Source organism: Hemicordylus capensis, chromosome 2 (genome assembly GCF_027244095.1).
Source record: "Hemicordylus capensis ecotype Gifberg chromosome 2, rHemCap1.1.pri, whole genome shotgun sequence".
Lineage (NCBI taxonomy): Eukaryota > Metazoa > Chordata > Lepidosauria > Squamata > Cordylidae > Hemicordylus > Hemicordylus capensis.
Window position 1 is genome coordinate 157,419,265 of NC_069658.1, and position 21,638 is coordinate 157,440,902.

At 47.6% G+C, this 21,638-nt stretch overlaps 2 long non-coding RNA genes across 2 annotated transcripts; both read right to left on the reverse strand.

The window, feature by feature from the left end:
* Positions 1-8,831: 8,831 nt before the first annotated feature.
* On the reverse strand, positions 8,832-15,191 carry LOC128342113 (uncharacterized). The gene is made up of 2 exons (XR_008314782.1): positions 10,436-15,191; positions 8,832-10,216 (listed from the first exon to the last, which is right to left on the reverse strand). It is a non-coding gene; the product is annotated as an uncharacterized LOC128342113 (long non-coding RNA).
* A 419-nt stretch (positions 15,192-15,610) lies between these two features.
* LOC128341726 (uncharacterized) lies at positions 15,611-17,252 on the reverse strand. Its single transcript, XR_008314527.1, has 3 exons — positions 17,010-17,252; positions 16,720-16,887; positions 15,611-16,178 (listed from the first exon to the last, which is right to left on the reverse strand). It is a non-coding gene; the product is annotated as an uncharacterized LOC128341726 (long non-coding RNA).
* Between the last annotated feature and the right edge of the window lie 4,386 nt (positions 17,253-21,638).

Below are 21,638 nucleotides of genomic sequence, written 5' to 3' on the forward strand. Positions count from 1 at the left end.
AACCAATGGCGGAGCAAGGATTGGATCATTCAGCTCTGAAGCTGCTCAGCCGATCCTTAAAACCAGGCAAAAACACATCTCTTCCATTGGACTTCTTGGACTGGTTTGGGATTCTTGAAAAAGCTGCTTCTTAAGACCTCTCTCAGATAGATTTTGGTCATTGAAACTCTCTGGAAGGGTTGTCTGAACCACATTTCCCACACGAATACAGTCCACAAGAGGACCAGTCTTGGACAATTCCCTACACCAACCTTTCTTTCTTTTCCTTTTTTTGCATTTATATTTTTATTGGTTTTCTGTATACCAATGTGACTTCCAGTTCATCTTTCAACATAGTTATACTATAACATCTATATTTGCTCTCATATAAATATTTTCTTCATATTTGACCATCATAATCCTTTAGTTCATTACTCAAACAAATTCCCCGACTGTTATTTTTATATTTCAGGCCTCACTGATAGGTTCAAATTTACATTTGCATTGTTTTTCCTGTACCACAAAGAGGGTTTCCAGTCTTCTAGAAAACTTGCTAAATGGCCATCCCTTACTAATACAATAAATTTAGAAATTTCTCTTTTCTTTCGGGATTTCTTCATTGGTTATACCCAACAAAAAGGGTTCAAATCTCTTGTGAGAGTCTTTTTAAATTATCCTAAGGCCTCTTTACTTCTCTGCAGGACTACCACATGTGATAAAGGGATCCCTCGCTTTCTTTACATCTCCAATGCTTATTAGATACATTTTGTAAATTAAAGCTAATTTCTTAGGTATTAAATGCCATACATCAATTTTATCAAATTTTCTTTTACATTATAACACACTGTGAGTTTGAGATCTTTCTTCCACTGCTTCTCCCAGACCTCTAAATTAATATTATAACCTAATTCTTGTACCCACTTTACCATTACAGTGGTCCCTCGACTTACGAACTACTCGACATCCGAATTTTTTGACTTACGAACGAAAAAAGTGGCCGCACGCTTACGAATTTTTCGATATCCGAATGGAAAACCGTTGGTGGTTTTAGATGCGGTTTCCTTGACTTACGAATTTTAGATGCGGTTTCCTCGACTTTAGAAAACTGCTTCTCCCATGGCGCTTTGCATATGGGAGGCTTTAAAACCCCTGTGCCATGCTTCCAGACCTCTGTGGGTTGTACGAGGCATGGAGTGAGGAGGTGCGGAGCGGCGTTGGAGAGAGAGAGAGAGAGAGATTTGGAGCCAGTTGGAGTTGCTTGGAGAGTGTTGGAGTTTCTTTTTCCTGCAATTCTCTACTGCTGGAAAGGTACTGTAGGTTGATTTTCCTTCTCTTTACTGTGGGGGTTGCGGGGGGGGGGTCTTGTGTGTGTGTGTGTGTGGGTGTTCTTTCCATGCCATGTGTAAAATGTTAAGTGTCCTTAACATGTTCCAAAGCTGAGGTGTGTACAGTAATGCTTTAAAATGTTGGCTGAGGCATGTTCATTGTGTCTGCCTGTCTTTGAAAAGCACTGCAGTGACCTGCATCAGGTCCAAAAACTGTGTTGAGTAAGGTTTAGAAATGTTGGCTGAGGCTGAGGCATGTTGAGTGTGCCTGCCTGCCATTAAAGTGCCCTGAAGTGACCTGCATCAGGTCCCCAAAAAATGATAAAGTGCTCTTGTAAATGTTTATTGTTGAAAAGTAATGTTGCTGTGCAGTCTGCATGCCTTTAAAGTGCACTTGATAAAGAGTTTTGCACAAAAAACTGGGTGTCTGGGTCTTTTTCCTAGGCTCCGGAACGAATTAATCCGTTTCCAATGCATTCCTATGGGAAACCGCTTTTCGACTTACGAACTTTTCGACCTACGAATGTGCATTCGAAACGGATTAAGTTCGTAAGTCGAGGGACCACTGTATTAATTTTACCACTTCATCTCTTGTTTCTAGGGTTGTGCATTTTGTTTTGTTTTTCTGTTTTGTTTTTGGCCCAAATCCAAAATACCCCCATTTTGTTCTTTGTTCAAAACCAGCCAATCCGAAACACCCCAATTTTGTTCTTTGTTCGAAATTGCAAAATCCAAATCCGAAACGTTTTGGATTTTAAAAAATGGCCCCAGGGAAAAACTAGTGGGTGGGGGTGGTAGTGCCCAATGGGTGGAAAACTACCACCCAAATGTCAGAGGAACTGGGCAAAGGGCTGGGTTTTGGTGAATTTTTAAAGTATAGGACTTTTCCCTTAGGGAAGAATTGAGGTTTTAGCAAAAGTATAGCTTCATGTTGGGGGGGGAGGGGTGGCCCAGAGAACAGTAGGGTGGGTGGTAGTGCCCAGTGGGGGCAAGGAAGCTGCCAGAATTATTTCAAAGGAATTGGGCAGAAGGATGATTTTTAAAGATGTAATGGAGTTTGGGTGTCTGTAAAGTTCTTCCCCATAGGGAATGATGGACCTCCATAATTCCTGCCCCATAACTGCACTTGGGGGGGCACCAGGGTGTCCCAGAGCGAGTGGTGGTGTAGACCACATAGGGTGCCAACCACCCCCATGGGTTGCTAACCCATGGGGTACTGGGTTCTGTTTTTTCTGAGATGTTTTGAGTGTAGATTCAGATTATCTGGTAGCATATGAGAGTGGATTCATGGTTTGTCATTGAAAATATCATCTGCTACCAGAGAATCTACACTCAGAACACCTCAGAAACAACAGAACCCAGCACCCCATGGGTTAGCAACCCATGGGAGTGGTTGGCACCCTATGTGCACTACACCACCACTCACTCCCAGCCACCCCTGTGCCCCCCAGGTGGAGTTATGGGTCTGCTGAAACTTCCATCATTCCCTCGGGGTGCTTAAAGAAGTGTAAACTTCCAACAATTCCTAAGAAATCAGCCCTTTGCCCTATTCCTTTGGAATCTGGGTTGTGGCAGGCACCCCTTAGGGCACTGCCACCCAACCCACTGTTTTGCCCCTCAAGCCCCCTTTCTGCCCCCAATCCACCCCAAATAACATCAACATCACACATCATTAACAGCAAAGCTTTGGAAAAAATCAGGCATATTTCCAAAGGTCATGCACAAATGCCTCAAAGACATTTCAACTTCAGAAATTCTTTAAAAATCAGCCCTTTTCCCAATTCCTTTGGAATCTGGGTGGCAGCAGGCACCCATTGGGGCACTACCACCTGAACCACTCTTCTGCCCCTAAAGCCCCCTTTCTGCCCCAATCCACCCCAAATAACATCAACATCACACAACAACAACAGCAGCAGAGCTTTGGAAAAAATCAGGCAGATTTCCAAAGGTCATGCACATCCACATCCACCCACCCCCGAAATGCAATTGATCTACACACAACAGTGTAAAACAACAACAATGAAATACACACTGCCCCACTGGGCAATGAGGGTAAAATTTACCCTTAAATTTGCTTAAAAGGAACAAAGAGGCAATTGCCAGCAGATCAGCCCATGCTATCGCTGGCCAATCTGTGGGCTGGAAGGGCTGGAAATTCAAACAGATGTCAAAACTCAAAATGGAGACTGAAGGAGAAAGACTGAAGGAGAAAGACTTTCTGCGATTGCAAAATGGAGTTTCAAAACAGCCGAAACAACAAAACATTTTGTATCCGAAACAGGGACATTTTGTTTTGGCTACAAAATTTTCTGTTTTGAGCATTGGGTGTTTTGTTTTGGCTGCAAAACAGCCGAAATGGCTTGTTTTGTTCACAAAACGTTTTGTATCCAAAACGAAACGCACATCCCTATTCCAGAGCAGCTCCATCCCCTAAGGGAAATATCTTACAGTGATCACACATGTGGTCTCCCATTCATAGGCAACTGTGGCAGACCCTGCTTAGCTAAGGGGAAAAGTCATGCTTGCTAACACATGTGGTCTCCCATTCAAATGCAACCAGGTTGGACCCTGCTTAGCTAGGGGGGCAGGCCATGCTTGCCACCACAATACCAGCTCTCTTCACTAGACCAGCTTTCCTCTCTATGCAAGAACATCATCCTCTATGCAAGAACATAGCCTGGGACTCTAGTCCGATCTAGAATGGGCCCCATCCATATATGCTTCTATCCATTCTGAAAATAAAGCCAGCCACTCCAGAACAAATGGAGGCAGGCCCATATTAGAACTGCTTTGAATCAGAGCTTCATATGTTCATAGAATCTGCACTCGAGGCTCTGAGGAAGAGAGCTGGTCTTGTGGAAAGGAGCATGGATTGTTCTTTTTGCTATGCAGGGTCCATGCTGGTTTGCTTTTGGATGGGTGACTACATCCAAGAGCCAGCGTGGTGCAGTGGTTAGAGTGCTAGACTAGGACCGGGGAGACCCGAGTTAAAATCCCCATTCAGCCATAAGACTTGCTGGGTGACTCTGGGCCAGTCACTTCTCTCTCAGCCTAACCTACTTCACAGGGTTGTTGTGAGGAGAACCTCAAGTATGTCGTACTCCGCTCTGGGCTCTTTGGAGGAAGAGCGGGATATAAAATGTAAAAATGAGTAAAATACATGGGAGCACTCTCTGCTGTAAGATATTCTCCTTCAGGCAGGGGTGGGCAACCTTGGCTGTCCAGCTGTTGAGGAACTACAACTCCCATCATCCCCAGCTAAAATAAATTGTGATTGGAGTTCCTGGTATGGTTTCTGAAAACGCCCTTTCTTTATGTCCCTGGGGACATTTTTCATTGTGATTTTCTGCTACCACGGTCTGATTTTGATCCAGGGCAAAGCAAACAGCTTCTTCCAAAATCCTTTACGCACATTTCTCCTATGATCATTGGACTGACTTGAGCAACTCAGATTCTCAGGGGAGACACGACCTGGAAAGCAAGCCAATGACCGTAAGGCAAATTTGCATGGGGGGTGTCACTCTTTGGCTCCAAAGGATTGAAGAGCCGACATGGAAGGTCCCACCCTGTTATCTGATGGAATCAGAAAGCTCGCTCTTCAAGAGAGAGCTTACCATGGCCCGGGCTCCGTGCTTTCTCACCAGACCCCGGCCCCCAAGAAGACACGGACAACAAATGTAGTGGGTAAAAGGGGTCACAGCTTTATTGATAAACTATAATTGGATTAGCGGACTGGATAGGGTTAAGCCCACCTCCCCAAGACAGTGCGGGGCCTAGCAATGACCGGGTTTGGACTACCGTGTCCTCCCCCGTGCCTTGCTTGGGCGACACACCCTGGCTCAGGAAGGCAGCAGGTGGAAAACCTTCTCCCTCCCCTTCATGGCCAACCCTCAAGGGGGCCTGGATCCTTCCAGGTCTTCGCACACCCCAGACCGCACAGCCCATCGGTATGTGAAGTGCCTGAAGCAGGTTTCATGGCGAATCATCCTCCCTAGGCTGCACAAACCACAAGGGAAAGATTGACCAATCACCCATTTTGACAGTCCAAGGGTGCTCACCAATGTTCCATCCCATCTACTTACCACCCATCCCGCGCTGTCCCTGCCAAGCCATGACCTAACTATCTAACCATTGATGCTAGGGTAGCAGGACGGAGTAGGCGGAACAACCCCTCAACATGGCTAATGCGTTGGGAGCCAAAAATTCCTACTCGGCCCCCAGGGAGGGCAACCAGCCTCTAGACTCGTTCTACTCCTAGGGGAAGGAGGGTGGAGGAATCACGCTCCAAATTGATCCTTCGGGATGGGGAGCTGCCGGAGCAGCAACCTTAGCCCCTCCCACCAGACGCTGAGGCCCAATCTGGAGCCTCTTGGGGCCCGTGCTAGGGAGATGGGACAAATCACCCTTCCCCCAGCACAAGGCCAGGGGAAGGGGCATTCTTGCCCTTCTCAGTTATTACTCAGGTAAGGGAGTAGAGGACTCTCTTAACATTGGCTTCCAGGCCAATGACAAAGAATCTATTTCTATTGTCTATTTATGCTTCAATCAAGGTCCAAAATATGTCTTTCTCTACCCAAGAACATAGTCTGGAACTCTGGGATTGTTTAGAGACAGGCCTCGTTCATATGCGGTTTCATCCATCAAGAAGAAAATGCACCCTCTGTAACAAACAAAATTAATCAGTGGAAGAGTGTGGTATATCCTCCCAATGGCCATTTATTGCCTTTCATTTTTCATTCTTTTTTGAGATTAGCTAACATTTATTACAGTCCACGACCAGAAAACAAAAACAGAAACAAAAAGAAAAAATATATACAATGACAGGAAATGAATGCAACTTATGGCAACTTACATTGCATCAATTTATGGTTTTACGTTTACATTAAATCATGGATCAAGCTTGGTCTCATGCCATTGAGGTCAACCTTGACCTCATGTCATTGGCTCAGCTCAGGTATCACCTCCTCCAGTGGAGGAGTTCCATTTCGACCACAGCCAATGAGCGTGAGCAGATTTGCATGGTGGACCATTCTTCAGTTCCTGGGGGATGTAAGAAAGAAGAAGGAAGATTCCAGACAGATCTACACTCTTGCCTCACCTTTCACCACCATGCCCTGGTCCCTGTTTCTCCTCACGTTTCTCAGTTACGCCTCAGGTAAGGGTGTGGAGAGGATGCAGTTTGCATAAGCTGAAGCACAGACTGCAGAGCAATTGATGCTCTGTATTTAAGGGAGAAACCTAGCGATGATGTGCTATCTGAGAGCAGAGAGAAGGTACTAAGGCCATGATTGCTGTTCTGTGTTTCTTGTAAAGGTGTCAGGACACAGCCAACGGTGAATCAGCTGGCCACTCAGTCCGTGTCCCTGGGCCAAACCGTTAAACTATCCTGCACAAGACACAGTGGTAATAACTGGGGTGACTACTTCTACTGGCATCAACAGAAGCCTGGACAGGCCCCTCACCTTCTGATTTACGACACCAGGAAGAAGGGAGTAGGGGCCTCAGATCAGTTCACTGGGTCTGCATCGGGGAATACTGGCTATTTAACCATCACAAACATCTAGGTTGCAGATGAGGCCAATTATTACGGTGGTTACGTTCTCAAAATGTGTTTTAATAGGACTTGTATGGCTATTTATTTATTTATGGCATCTATGAATCATCTATGAAGATCAAAAAACTCCAAAAGGTGTTTAGCATACACAGCAAATAGTGTGTTCTGTTTCTTTATTTGAATCCTACATTGCTATATAGCTTAGATTTGAAAAATATTTCATCTCTTCACCTACATTACCTTGCAGAAGCTGCTATCTGTCTGTATAGAAAGGAGTGAGCTAGATGGACCAGTGGTCTGATTTAATATAAGGCAGCTTCCTATGTTCCTAGAGGAACACGTATTTTCAGAGAGGTTATGAAGCTCCAAGCCACCTAATGGCACAGTGGGGAAGTAACTTGCCTAGGGAGCCAGAGGTTGCTGGTTCGAATCCCCGCTGGTATGTTCCCTAGACTATGGAAACCACCTCTATTGGGCAGCAGCAATATAGGAAGGTGCTGAAAGGCATCATCTCACACAGTGTGGGAGATGGCAATGGCAAACCTCTTCTGTATTCTACCAAAGAAAATCACACAGGGCTCTGTGGTCGCCAGGGGTCGCCACCAGCTTGACGGCACAACTTTACTTTACTTTATGACGCTCCAGCAGAGCCATTGATCACAGAACAAATTTGCATCAAGGGGCTTTTCTTCAGCGATGGAGGATTTAAGGAAGGAAGGGGGAGATCCCGCATGGTTCTCTGTTGACTTCAGGCAGTTAAACTGCTCTAGAGAGCTCACCATGGCCTGGACTCTGTTATTCTTGATGCTTCTCCATTACTGCTCAGGTAAGGTAATGCAGGGCCCGCATCACATTGCTCTCTGACCACAAAGCAATTTATCTTCAGTATACATCGGGAAAATGATTATGTGATATATGAAGACAGCATTAATGTACGGATATCTTGACTGTTGGTTTGTCTTTTTTGTAAAGGTGTCCATTCCCAGGCAAGTGTGACTCAGCCTGCCTCCCAGTCTGCGTCCCTGGGGCAAACAGCAAAACTCACCTGTAGGAAAAGCAGTGGTGGTTGCTGAGGCAGCTTTTACTGGTATCAACAGAGTTCTGGACAGGCCCCTCGCTTTGTGCACTGTAGTGGTTGCAGCAGAGGAGAAGGGATCCCAGCTCGGTTCACTGGTTCTGCCTCTGGAGACAACGGCTATTTAACCACCACCAATATCCACGCTGAAGATGAGGCCGATTATTACTGTGCTATCTGGTATAGCACAGTGGTAGAGCAGAATGGGGAACTGAGAGAAAAACCTTCCCTTGTCTTCCCCTGAGTGGAGAAGAGAATCAGAGCTTCCCTTGCAGTTTTCCCAAAGGTGCACCGAGGTGATTTTGGAGCCTGGAACTGAAGGCCTTTGGAGCCCCTGCCGCCCCCCCCCCCCCACTGCAAGTTAAGCACCATCCCTTACACACACACACACACACACACACACACACACACACACACACACCATGACACATGCAGTATCATTTACATGTGGGTTCTTTAGAATGCAAACAGAAACTGAACTCACAAGAATGTATGAATAAAAAACAGTTATATTTATGGAAATATGCATTAGCAGGAACATTTCAACACGCAGCGTAACATATTTCCATCATACATATTTCATTCCCCACTCCCCCCATTGTCTTTAAAGCAGAAGTCAACTCCAGTGCAGGAAACAGTCATGCTCGGTCACCTGGAAAACAATGGGCCAGGATAGACTAAAAAGGATGTTGGGGCCCCCAGGATGTGTGGAGGCCTTGGAGTTCACCCAGAAATCCAGGGGTAAGAGTGCCTCTGAATGTTCCCTCTGATCTTTTTCATCTGTGCGCGGAATGAGTTTTGTTCTGAGTGGAAGAATCAAGGCAGTGTGCGCCTGATCAGCACACAAAAGTGGAATCCTTGTCCCCAGCCCCCAGCCCAAGAAGACACGTAGACTTAGTATGGGTAAAAGGGCCACAACTTTATTAACTGTAACAAAAGACATGGCGAACTGGAACACCAGGTGATTAATCACCCTTAGAGAACAGTGCGGGCCAAGAGGACCGGGTTAGAACTCTGACGTCCTACCCAGCACCTTACTGGGCGACACACCCTGGCTCGGGAAACGGGCAGGTACGCCCCGCCCAATTCCTTCAAAGCCAAACCCCCCCTTTCGTAAGAGAGGATCTGGATACTTCAAGGTCTTCGCCCACCCCGGACCGCTCAGCCCAAAGGTTGGTGAAGTCCTGAAGCAGGTTTCATGGCAATCCATTCTCCCCGTGCCGCACAGGCCACAAAGGAGCGATTGACCAGTCACCCGTTTAAATATCCAAGGGTGCTCACCGATGTTCTAATCCTCGAATTACCACCCCGCCCGCACTGTTACTGCCATTGTGACCGGCCTAACTCTAACTATACACCTGGAACACAGAACGGAGTAGGCGAAAAAAAACCCCAACAGTGGCCAATGCTTTGGGAGCCAAAAATTCCTACTCGGCCCCGTTGGGCGACCAGTCGCTAGACCCGCTCTATACCAGGGAGGGAGGGAGGGGAATGCCTGTCCCAAACTGAGGAGCACGGGGCGGGGATCATCCCGGCAAAACCCCGCCCCCTGACCCAAAGGGCCAATCGGCCCGCTTCTTGGGCCTCGTGCAGAGCGGGGCTGAGACAAACTCCCTCCCCTTTGCACGAGGCCAAGGGGAGGGGGATTTCTGTAGTCCTGAACACGTAATGTAGGTTCTCTCTCGGCCCATTGCTACTGTCATCAGAGTCATGGGGAGGATGCAGTCCACCGAAGGATTCGTAGAAGCCAGCCTTGAGAGCGTCTCTGCTGTTCTCCAGCCTTTTCAGCTCCCCTTCCATCTCTGGGCTTGGGTCTGTTCAGCTCAGTTTGGGGGCAGAATCGGAACAAAAAGAGAGAAGGTGCTTAATATACGGCTGTTCAAGTCTGCATCAGTTGTGTTGGACATGGCCTGAGATGGGCCACGTTGGAGGGTGTCGGGGATCAGCCAACCCCGACGTTGGGAAGCCTACATTGAGTCAGAGTTCCCCAACACCATCCGGGAATTCCCGACCCATTTTAGAGCTCCATGTGGTGGTGGGGCTCCACATTTTGTCACTGATTGGGGCTGGGGGGCTGCGGGGGGGATGGTTCCATTTGCCCAAATGCCTGCTCACCCATGCATCTTTTATGTAAGATATTTCTTACTTTTTGCCTTTTATTTCACTTACCATTTGAAAAAGAAGGCAGAAGATTACCTCAGTTTCACATCACTTCCCCAGCGATTCTCTGATGTTACATCACTTTTCTTCTGCATTCACTCTGAGAGTACAATTTCCAGGTTACTTTAAAAATAATAATAATTTTGTTTTTAAAAGGAAGGTCCGATTCAATTTTAATTAAATATACAGAGTCTGGTCATCCTTACTACTTCTGGGCCCATTTTCAGAGTTCCCCAGGTAGTTGTCCCAACACCCCCGCCCCCATCTATTTTTTCCTTTCACGATAGATTTCTATGGTGATCCTTGCTGATTTAAAAAATCAGCAGTTTTTGTGACCCTTACCTTTTGAAGGGACTGCAAGAGCCCGGACTGGCATCTGGAGTTCCTAATCCGACCTGATATTTGCAGTCATTCACTGCCATACTTGCTATTAGGACAAATCTTCAGCACAGGTTCTCCAAGCAGTTTATGTAGATAAAATATGAAAGACGGCTCCCAAAGGGCTCGCAATCTAAAAAGGAAGATGGTAGACCCCAGCAACAACCCCGGGAGGGGGACAGTTGCTCCCCCCAATCCGCTAAATAGAAAAGAATCACTGAACAGAATTGATTGATCGGATCAGGACAGAGAAACAGAGATATGGCATGCATGCGTCACTCTTAAAAGTTGCAGTAACAACAACAACAGCAATAACAATAATAAGGATAATACCTTTGAGATAAAAAGAGCTCCGATGGATGGAGTGCACTGTCCTTCTCTCCAACACTGTTTTCCAGATCTAAAATTCTGACCAAGCAGCAGAAGTCTGCAACAATAAAAGTGAGACCTCATGCAGGTTGGGACCTATCTGTCCTGCAACCTCCCACCCACTGTGAAGCGAATGCATGGTTTATGGTTTTATTTGGGGAGAAGCATCTCCATCAGCATCCCACAGAGAAGAGATCCATAGCGATTTTAACAAGCAAGCTACCTTTAAAAAGGAGAGGCCTCTGGAAACCTCTGGCGATGCTGACAACTAGGAATGTGCATCTCTGGTTGGAATAGCTTGGAAAAAAATTCAAGTTAATGCAGAAAGACATACATCCAAGTCAGTTGAAGTTTTGTTTTTGTTTTGTTTTTTAATTAAGCCAAGAAGCCGTGGTGGGTTAGTCTGGGGAGATGTGTCTGGGGGAGCAAAAAAGTGGGTCTGGAGCGGGGGCGGCAATATCACAGGTAGCGGGCAGAGGGAGGTATGGCGGTGGGAGTTGGGCAGGCCGTTACAGGGGAAAACGGTCCAGGCAATTGAGGCCTGTTCCTTTTTCTGGCCCTTCTCCCAACCCTCTGACCCTAGGGAGCTCTGGGAACACTCCTTCGAGGATTAGGGTGCTGCTGCTGAATGCCAGGTCAGTTAACGCAAAAACATCTCTCATCCACGATCTGATTGTGGATGAGCGTGCTGACCTGGTATGTGTGACGGAGACCTGGTTGGATCCGCTGGGCGGGGTCGGTCTCTCTCAGCTTTGTCCTCCAGGTTTCCAGATCGTGCAGCAGCCCCGCCTCGAGGGTCGGGGAGGAGGCGTTGCAGTCATCTTTCGAGAGACCCTCCCTGTTTCCAGGTGCCCGGTCAGGCAATCTCAGAATTTTGAGTGTTTGTCCTTGAGGGTGGGCCTCCGAGATAGGCTGGGGATTCTGCTGGTGTACCGACCACCCCGCTGCACTTCAGTCTCCCTACCTGAGCTGGCGGGGGTGGTCTCGGAGGTGGCCTTGGGTTCCTCCAGGCTTATTGTTTTGGGGGATTTCAATGTCCACGCTGAGGCCCCCCTAGTGGGTGCGGCTCAGGATTTCATGGCCTCCATGGCAACCATGGGCCTGTCTCAATTGGTATCGGGCCCTACCCACGTGGCGGGACACACTCTGGATCTGGTTTTTGCCGACCGGGAAATAAATGATCTGGAGGTGGGGGAATTTGAGACCACTCCCTTGTCATGGACAGATCATCACCTGGTGGGGTTTAGTTTGACTGCTCCGTCTGCCCTCTGCAGGGGTGGTGGGCCGATTAAGATGGTCCGCCCCCGGAGGCTTATGGATCCGCTTGGATTCCAGACGGCCCTCGGGGAGTTTCCAGTGTCCAGAGCTGGTGACCCTGTCGACGCCTTGGTTGATCTCTGGAATGGAGAGATGGCCCGGGCTGTTGACACGGTTGCCCCCAAGCGCCCTCTCCGGCTTAGTGGAGCCCGTTCTGCTCCTTGGTTTTCCTCGGAGCTTAGGGCGATGAAGCAACTCGGACGACGGCTGGAGCGACGCTGGAGGAAGAGTCGTCACGAATCTGATCGAACACGGGCTAGAACCCATTTTAGGGACTACGCCGTGGCGGTGGGGGCGGCGAAGAAACGTTTTTTCTCCGCCTCCATTGCGTCTGCTCAGTGCAGGCAAACAGAGCTGTTTCGTGTGGTGAAAACATTGCTCCACACATCCCCCCGGACAATGGGGGAGGAGCCATCTACAGCTCTTTGTGATCGGTTTGCCTGTCACTTTGCAGATAAAGTCGCTTGCATCCGTGCTGACCTGGACTCCAGAGTTTTGGCAGTTCCGGCAGACGTGCCTTTGGCACCATCTGGTCCCGTTGTGTTGGATTCTTTTCGGTTGGTGCGGCCTGAGGATGTGGACAAGATCCTGGGCAGTGTGCGGGCGACTTCGTGCGCTCTTGACCCTTGCCCTTCATGGCTAATAAAAGCTTCCAGGGAGGGGACAGGCAGATGGCTGGAGGTGATGGTTAATGCTTCATTAAGGGAGGGCAGGATGCCATCGTGCCTTAAGGAGGCGGTGGTAAGACCTCTATTAAAAAAGCCCTCCCTTGATCCCTCCAGCATGGACAACTATAGACCTGTGTCTAACCTGCCCTTTTTGGGCAAGGTGATGGAGCGTGTGGTGGCGTCCCAGCTGCAGAGGGTCTTGGATGATACGGATTATGTGGACCCTTTTCAATCTGGCTTCCGCCCCGGGTATGGGACTGAGACTGCCTTGGTCGCTCTAGTGGATGACCTACGCCGGGAACTAGAACCCTGTTGGTTCTGCTGGACCTCTCGGCGGCGTTCGATACCATCGACCATGGTATCCTTCTGGGCCGCCTCTCGAGTATGGGAATCGGAGGCACTGCATTGCAGTGGTTCCGGTCCTTTCTTGAGGGGAGGGTCCAGAAGGTGGTGCTGGGGGACTACTGCTCGGCCCCGTGGCCGTTGGCCTGTGGGGTCCCGCAGGGTTCGGTCTTGTCCCCCATGCTGTTTAACATCTACATGAAGCCGCTGGGAGAGGTCATCCGGGGATTTGGACTGAGTTGTCAGCAATATGCGGATGACACTCAGCTCTATCTCTCCTTGTCATCTGATCCTAGGGAGGCGGTGGATGTCCTGAACCGGGGACTGGAGGCCGTGATGGGTTGGATGTGGGCTAACAAACTGAAATTGAATCCGGATAAGACGGAGGTGCTGTTGGTCAGTAGGAGAGCCAATCGGGATGTGGAGATTTTACCAGTTCTGGATGGGGTTGCACTCCCCTTGAAGGAACAAGTACGCAGCTTGGGGGTACTACTGGACCCAGCTCTGCTCTTGGAAGCTCAGGTGGAGGCGGTGGCCAGGGGTGCCTTTGCACGGCTTCGGCTGGTGCGCCAGCTGCGTCCCTTTCTCGAGAGGGCAGATCTGGCCACAGTTACCCACGCCTTAGTCACGTCGCGGCTGGATTACTGTAACGCGCTCTACGTGGGGCTGCCCTTGAAGAATATCCGGAAACTGCAGCTAGTGCAAAACGCGGCAGCGAGGGTGTTATCCAGAGCTGCCCGTTGGGAACATATCACCCCCATTTTGAAAGAGCTGCACTGGCTACCGGTTCGTTTCCGGGTCCAATTCAAGGTGCTGGTTTTGACCTTTAAAGCCCTAAATGGTTTGGGCCCAGGGTATTTGAGGGACCGCCTGCTCCCAAGGGTTGCTGCCCGCTTGACGAGGACATCTGAGGGGGCCCTGCTCCGGGTGCCGACAATGAGAGAGGCCCGGCTGTCGTACACTCGGGACAGGGCCTTCTCTGTTGCTGCCCCCAAACTCTGGAATGCTCTCCCAGTGGTCATTCGCTCCTCGGACTCCATCATGGCTTTTAGAAAGCTTGTAAAGACTTGGCTTTTTACCCAGGCTTTTACATAATCGTTTTTACTGCTGCTTCTGGGTGTTTTTATTTCTTGTATTGTTTTATGCCTGTTTTTATATGTTTTTATACTCTTAGCATGTTGTTTTTATTGTGTTTTTATTGTATGTTTTTAACTTTTGTAAACCGCCTTGGGGCTATATTTTAACGAAAGGCGGTATAAAAATGCAAAAATAAAAAAAATTAAAAAAAAAGTTAGGATGACTTCCACAGTGGCCGGTAGTCAGGGATCATGGGAATTGTAGTCAAACATCTACAGGAGGGCCGGAGTGGTGCCACTCTGGATTATGGGATGACCACAGTTGGGATACCTACTCTTTATCGTTCTGCAAAAAAAAAAGGAATACTGTAGAGCTGCAATCGGTGCAGCAGAGGGAAACTGAAATGATCGAGGGGCTGATCTTGCCCTTACTAAAGTGCACGTGATGAATGTAGAGTTTATTCTGGCTTTCTTCTTAGCTTCTCCCAACCTATGTAGGAGAGTCGCTAAGAAATGTCAGTGCCGAACTTAAAAAATAAAATAAATTGTCATCTGGCATGGAAAATGCCCAGTACAGATGGGGCTTCATCAAACCAGTCAGGCCCAGTTACTCACCCCATCCTCATCACAGGACCCCCGCCTTCTTTGGTGATCTGCCTTCCTCAACTTAAGCAGGTGCATTCACCTCCGCTCAATCTTGTGTCAATTTCTCAGGCCGGGCGTTCTCGCAATCCGTGTCTGAAGAGTCTTGAATGCTAAAATGCTAAACATCGTCTTCAACAAAGACACAACCTTCCAAAAGGCTTTTTGTGTCTGTGCAAGATAGCATGGTTGCCGCCTAGGCTGCAGGCACCTCTCTTGCTGACAAGGCAATCAAACTATTTCTTTAGTCAAGACAGTTCTCAAAACCCTTGCATGACACAACCAATTTAAACAGTTGCACGTGAAATGATTCCTTCCATTTTATCAATAGACAGAAAAGCATCAAAACCTTGAGCCCAGCATTCAAAATCAATGCTTTCCTTGAGTAAGGAATAAGGATCCGAGATGGCCATGAGCGCACTAAAGAAGAACTCATCTCTTCATGGGTCACTCAAGACTTGGGACACAGCGCATATAAAACACGCAACGTGATCCATTTGATTCAGACTTTATCATGAGCATGAATAAAAGTGGGTGGTCACTCGATCCAAATTTAACACTACACCCCTGGCTGAAAAATACGTCCACAAGGCCCTGACAGAATTTGAAGACACCAATTGTCTTGCCCAGTTGAGCCATTGGAGATTCCAAGCTCATGGGACTCCAGTCCACTGGCTTAAAGCTGCCCAAACATGGAATTTAAAAAAAATGGTATCATGGCCAATTCACTCTAAGGGAACCTAGAGATTGTGTGCTCAGTCAAGCTGGGGGATGCAATTTAAAAATCGAGGCCCACACAGGCCCTGATCTTGCCCAATTCCATACAGAATTTAAAAACCCTAGAGGTCTTGCCCAATCAGAATACAATTGTAAAGGTCAAGCTGGGGGATGCAATTTAAAAATCGAGGCCCACACAGGCCTTGATCTTGCCCAATTCCATATACAATTTAAAAATCCTAGAGATCTTGCCCAATTCGATCAAGACAGAATTTAAAAACCCTAGAGGTCTTGCCCAATCAGAATGCAAATTTAAATGTCCAGACACACATTGTGGTCCGAACCTTGCCCAATCAGTCTGGGAATATCTCTTGTGCCATAACAGAGGCACCCCAGGATGTGTGCCCTACTGTTCAACATCTCCTGGCATCAATGAAAATGTGGTGCTTTAACTGTCAAAAAGAGAGAATAAACCCAAGGTGGTCTGGAAGCTTACTGGGCTATAACAACAACAACAACAACAACAACAACATGAAGCTGACCTTGTTTCCAGTTGTAGCTGTTCCTCAGAAGTAACTGTAAATGATACAGACATTGTGTTAGGCAATGTTCTGAGTAATTGTTCATTTCACCCTTTGGCCAAAAGCTTGGGGCAATGTCCATCCATCTCTTCCTGTGCTCCCCACTCATGATTTAACCTCACCACTGTCTCATAAGGTAGGGAAAGAAGCAAGAGATTGCTCAAGTTTCCCCCATGGACCTTTAGTCTGGGTGAGGTTTGGAAGCCAAGTCCTGATCAGATACTAACGCCTGGCACATCGGTTGGGTTGCTTTGAAAGCTGCAAAGTCAGGGCAAGATGGAAACCCTGAGGGAGGAGGAGACTAGTCATACTGTTCTCCCTGCTCAAACTGGGCCAGGGTTCCAATGCTTACTGTGGCTGGTCAAGGCCTGCTTTGAACAGGGCTGGTGGGCGAGTCTGCTCTGGCTTTGGGGCCAGGAAGAGGAGGAGTCATTTTTTACGGCTTGCTCGGTCCCCACTGCATGGGGTGTGTGCCCCAATTTCATGGTGCCTGGGGAAACTAGAGCCTGGTATTTTGCCACATTTGGAATACTTACAGTGTATCCTTCCGGTCGCCAGATTACCAAAAAAGCGATACTGTCGAACTGAAGAAGGTGCAGCAGAAGAGGGAAACCAAAATGATAAAGGGGCTGATCCTGCTCTTCCCAAAGTGGTTCTCCCACTGTAGAGTCTCTTCTCTCCTTCTTCTTAGCTTCTCCCGACCTCTGTAAGAGAGTCATTGAGAAATGTTAGACTGCCTTACATTTATCTACTAATTGGGCATCTGTTATGGAAGAAGCCCAATACAGATGGGGCATCATCCAACCAGTCAGGCCCAGTTACTCACCCCATCCTCACCACTGGACTCCTGCCGCCTTTGGTGATCTGCCTTCCTCAACTTAAGCAGGTGCATTCGCCTCCATTCACTCGGGTGTCAATTTCTCAGGCCAGGCGTTCTCGCAATCCGTGTCTGAAGAGTCTTGAATGCTAAAATGCTAAACATCATCTTCAACAAAGACACAACCTTCCAAAAGGCTTTTTGTGTCTGTGCAAGATAGCATGGTTGCCGCCTAGGCTGCAGGCACCTCTCTTGCTGACAAGGCAATCAAACTATTTCTTTAGTCCAGACAGTTCTCAAAACCCTTGCATGACACAACCAATTTAAACATTGGCATGTGAAATGATTCCTTCCATTTTATCAATAGACACAAAAGCATCAAAACCTTGAGCCCAGCATTCAAAATCAATGCTTTCCTTGAGTAAGGAATCAGGATCCGAGATGGCCATGAGCGCACTAAAGAAGAACTCATCTCTTCATGGGTCACTCAAGACTTGGGACACAGCGCATATAAAACACGCAACGTGATCCATTTGATTCAGACGTTATCATGAGCATGAATAAAAGTGGGTGGTCAGTCGATCCAAATTTAACACTACACCCCTGGCTGAAAAATATGTCCACAAGGCCCTGACAGAATTTAAAGACACCAATTGTCTTGCCCAGTTGAGCCATTGGAGATTCCAAGCTCACGGGACTCCAGTCCACTGGCTTAAAGCTGCCCAAACATGGAATTTTAAAAAAATGGTATCATGCCCAATTCACTCTAAGGGAACCTAGAGATTGTGTGCTCAGTCAAGCTGGGGGATGCAATTTAAAAATCGAGGCCCACACAGGCCCTGATCTTGCCCAATTCCATACAGAATTTAAAAACCCTAGAGGCCTTGCCCAATCAGAATACAATTGTAAAGGTCAAGTTGGGGGATGCAATTTAAAAATCGAGGCCCACACAGGCCCCGATCTTGCCCAATTCCATACAGAATTTAAAAACCCTAGAGGTCTTGCCCAATCAGAATACAATTGTAAAGGTCAAGCTCGGGGATGCAATTTAAAAATCGAGGTCCACACAGGCCTTGATCTTGCCCAATTCCATATACAATTTAAAAATCCTAGAGATCTTGCCCAATTCGATCAAGACAGAATTTAAAAACCCTAGAGGTCTTGCCCAATCAGAATGCAAATTTAAATGTCCAGACACACATTGTGGTCCGAACCTTGCCCAATCAGTCTGGGAATATCTCTTGTGCCATAACAGAGGCACCCCAGGATGTGTGCCCTACTGTTCAACATCTCCTGGCATCAATGAAAATGTGGTGCTTTAACTGTCAAAAAGAGAGAATAAACCCAAGGTGGTCTGGAAGCTTACTGGGCTATAACAACAACAACAACAACAACAACAACAACAACAACAACATGAAGCTGACCTTGTTTCCAGTTGTAGCTGTTCCTCAGAAGTAACTGTAAATGATACAGACATTGTGTTAGGCAATGTTCTGAGTAATTGTTCATTTCACCCTTTGGCCAAAAGCTTGGGGCAATGTCCATCCATCTCTTCCTGTGCTCCCCACTCATGATTTAACCTCACCACTGTCTCATAAGGTAGGGAAAGAAGCAAGAGATTGCTCAAGTTTCCCCCATGGACCTTTAGTCTGGGTGAGGTTTGGAAGCCAAGTCCTGATCAGATACTAACGCCTGGCACATCGGTTGGGTTGCTTTGAAAGCTGCAAGGTCAGGGCAAGATGGAAACCCTGAGGGAGGAGGAGACCAGTCATACTGTTCTCCCTGCTCAAACTGGGCCAGGGTTCCAATGCTTACTGTGGCTGGTCAAGGCCTGCTTTGAACAGGGCTGGTGGGCGAGTCTGCTCTGGCTTTGGGGCCAGGAAGAGGAGGAGTCATTTTTTACGGCTTGCTCGGTCCCCACTGCATGGGGTGTGTGCCCCAATTTCATGGTGCCTGGGGAAACTAGAGCCTGGTATTTTGCCACATTTGGAATACTTACAGTGTATCCTTCCGGTCGCCAGATTACCAAAAAAGCGATACTGTCGAACTGAAGAAGGTGCAGCAGAAGAGGGAAACCGAAATGATAAAGGGGCTGATCCTGCTCTTCCCAAAGTGGTTCTCCCACTGTAGAGTCTCTTCTCTCCTTCTTCTTAGCTTCTCCCGACCTCTGTAAGAGAGTCATTGAGAAATGTTAGACTGCCTTACATTTATCTACTAATTGGGCATCTGTTATGGAAGAAGCCCAATACAGATGGGGCATCATCCAACCAGTCAGGCCCAGTTACTCACCCCATCCTCACCACTGGACTCCTGCCGCCTTTGGTGATCTGCCTTCCTCAACTTAAGCAGGTGCATTCGCCTCCATTCACTCGGGTGTCAATTTCTCAGGCCAGGCGTTCTCGCAATCCGTGTCTGAAGAGTCTTGAATGCTAAAATGCTAAACATCATCTTCAACAAAGACACAACCTTCCAAAAGGCTTTTTGTGTCTGTGCAAGATAGCATGGTTGCCGCCTAGGCTGCAGGCACCTCTCTTGCTGACAAGGCAATCAAACTATTTCTTTAGTCCAGACAGTTCTCAAAACCCTTGCATGACACAACCAATTTAAACATTGGCATGTGAAATGATTCCTTCCATTTTATCAATAGACACAAAAGCATCAAAACCTTGAGCCCAGCATTCAAAATCAATGCTTTCCTTGAGTAAGGAATCAGGATCCGAGATGGCCATGAGCGCACTAAAGAAGAACTCATCTCTTCATGGGTCACTCAAGACTTGGGACACAGCGCATATAAAACACGCAACGTGATCCATTTGATTCAGACGTTATCATGAGCATGAATAAAAGTGGGTGGTCAGTCGATCCAAATTTAACACTACACCCCTGGCTGAAAAATATGTCCACAAGGCCCTGACAGAATTTAAAGACACCAATTGTCTTGCCCAGTTGAGCCATTGGAGATTCCAAGCTCACGGGACTCCAGTCCACTGGCTTAAAGCTGCCCAAACATGGAATTTTAAAAAAATGGTATCATGCCCAATTCACTCTAAGGGAACCTAGAGATTGTGTGCTCAGTCAAGCTGGGGGATGCAATTTAAAAATCGAGGCCCACACAGGCCCTGATCTTGCCCAATTCCATACAGAATTTAAAAACCCTAGAGGCCTTGCCCAATCAGAATACAATTGTAAAGGTCAAGTTGGGGGATGCAATTTAAAAATCGAGGCCCACACAGGCCCCGATCTTGCCCAATTCCATACAGAATTTAAAAACCCTAGAGGTCTTGCCCAATCAGAATACAATTGTAAAGGTCAAGCTCGGGGATGCAATTTAAAAATCGAGGTCCACACAGGCCTTGATCTTGCCCAATTCCATATACAATTTAAAAATCCTAGAGATCTTGCCCAATTCGATCAAGACAGAATTTAAAAACCCTAGAGGTCTTGCCCAATCAGAATGCAAATTTAAATGTCCAGACACACATTGTGGTCCGAACCTTGCCCAATCAGTCTGGGAATATCTCTTGTGCCATAACAGAGGCACCCCAGGATGTGTGCCCTACTGTTCAACATCTCCTGGCATCAATGAAAATGTGGTGCTTTAACTGTCAAAAAGAGAGAATAAACCCAAGGTGGTCTGGAAGCTTACTGGGCTATAACAACAACAACAACAACAACAACAACAACAACAACAACATGAAGCTGACCTTGTTTCCAGTTGTAGCTGTTCCTCAGAAGTAACTGTAAATGATACAGACATTGTGTTAGGCAATGTTCTGAGTAATTGTTCATTTCACCCTTTGGCCAAAAGCTTGGGGCAATGTCCATCCATCTCTTCCTGTGCTCCCCACTCATGATTTAACCTCACCACTGTCTCATAAGGTAGGGAAAGAAGCAAGAGATTGCTCAAGTTTCCCCCATGGACCTTTAGTCTGGGTGAGGTTTGGAAGCCAAGTCCTGATCAGATACTAACGCCTGGCACATCGGTTGGGTTGCTTTGAAAGCTGCAAGGTCAGGGCAAGATGGAAACCCTGAGGGAGGAGGAGACCAGTCATACTGTTCTCCCTGCTCAAAGTGGGCCAGGGTTCCAATGCTTACTGTGGCTGGTCAAGGCCTGCTTTGAACAGGGCTGGTGGGCGAGTCTGCTCTGGCTTTGGGGCCAGGAAGAGGAGGAGTCATTTTTTACGGCTTGCTCGGTCCCCACTGCATGGGGTGTGTGCCCCAATTTCATGGTGCCTGGGGAAACTAGAGCCTGGTATTTTGCCACATTTGGAATACTTACAGTGTATCCTTCCGGTCGCCAGATTACCAAAAAAGCGATACTGTCGAACTGAAGAAGGTGCAGCAGAAGAGGGAAACCGAAATGATAAAGGGGCTGATCCTGCTCTTCCCAAAGTGGTTCTCCCACTGTAGAGTCTCTTCTCTCCTTCTTCTTAGCTTCTCCCGACCTCTGTAAGAGAGTCATTGAGAAATGTTAGACTGCCTTACATTTATCTACTAATTGGGCATCTGTTATGGAAGAAGCCCAATACAGATGGGGCATCATCCAACCAGTCAGGCCCAGTTACTCACCCCATCCTCACCACTGGACTCCTGCCGCCTTTGGTGATCTGCCTTCCTCAACTTAAGCAGGTGCATTCG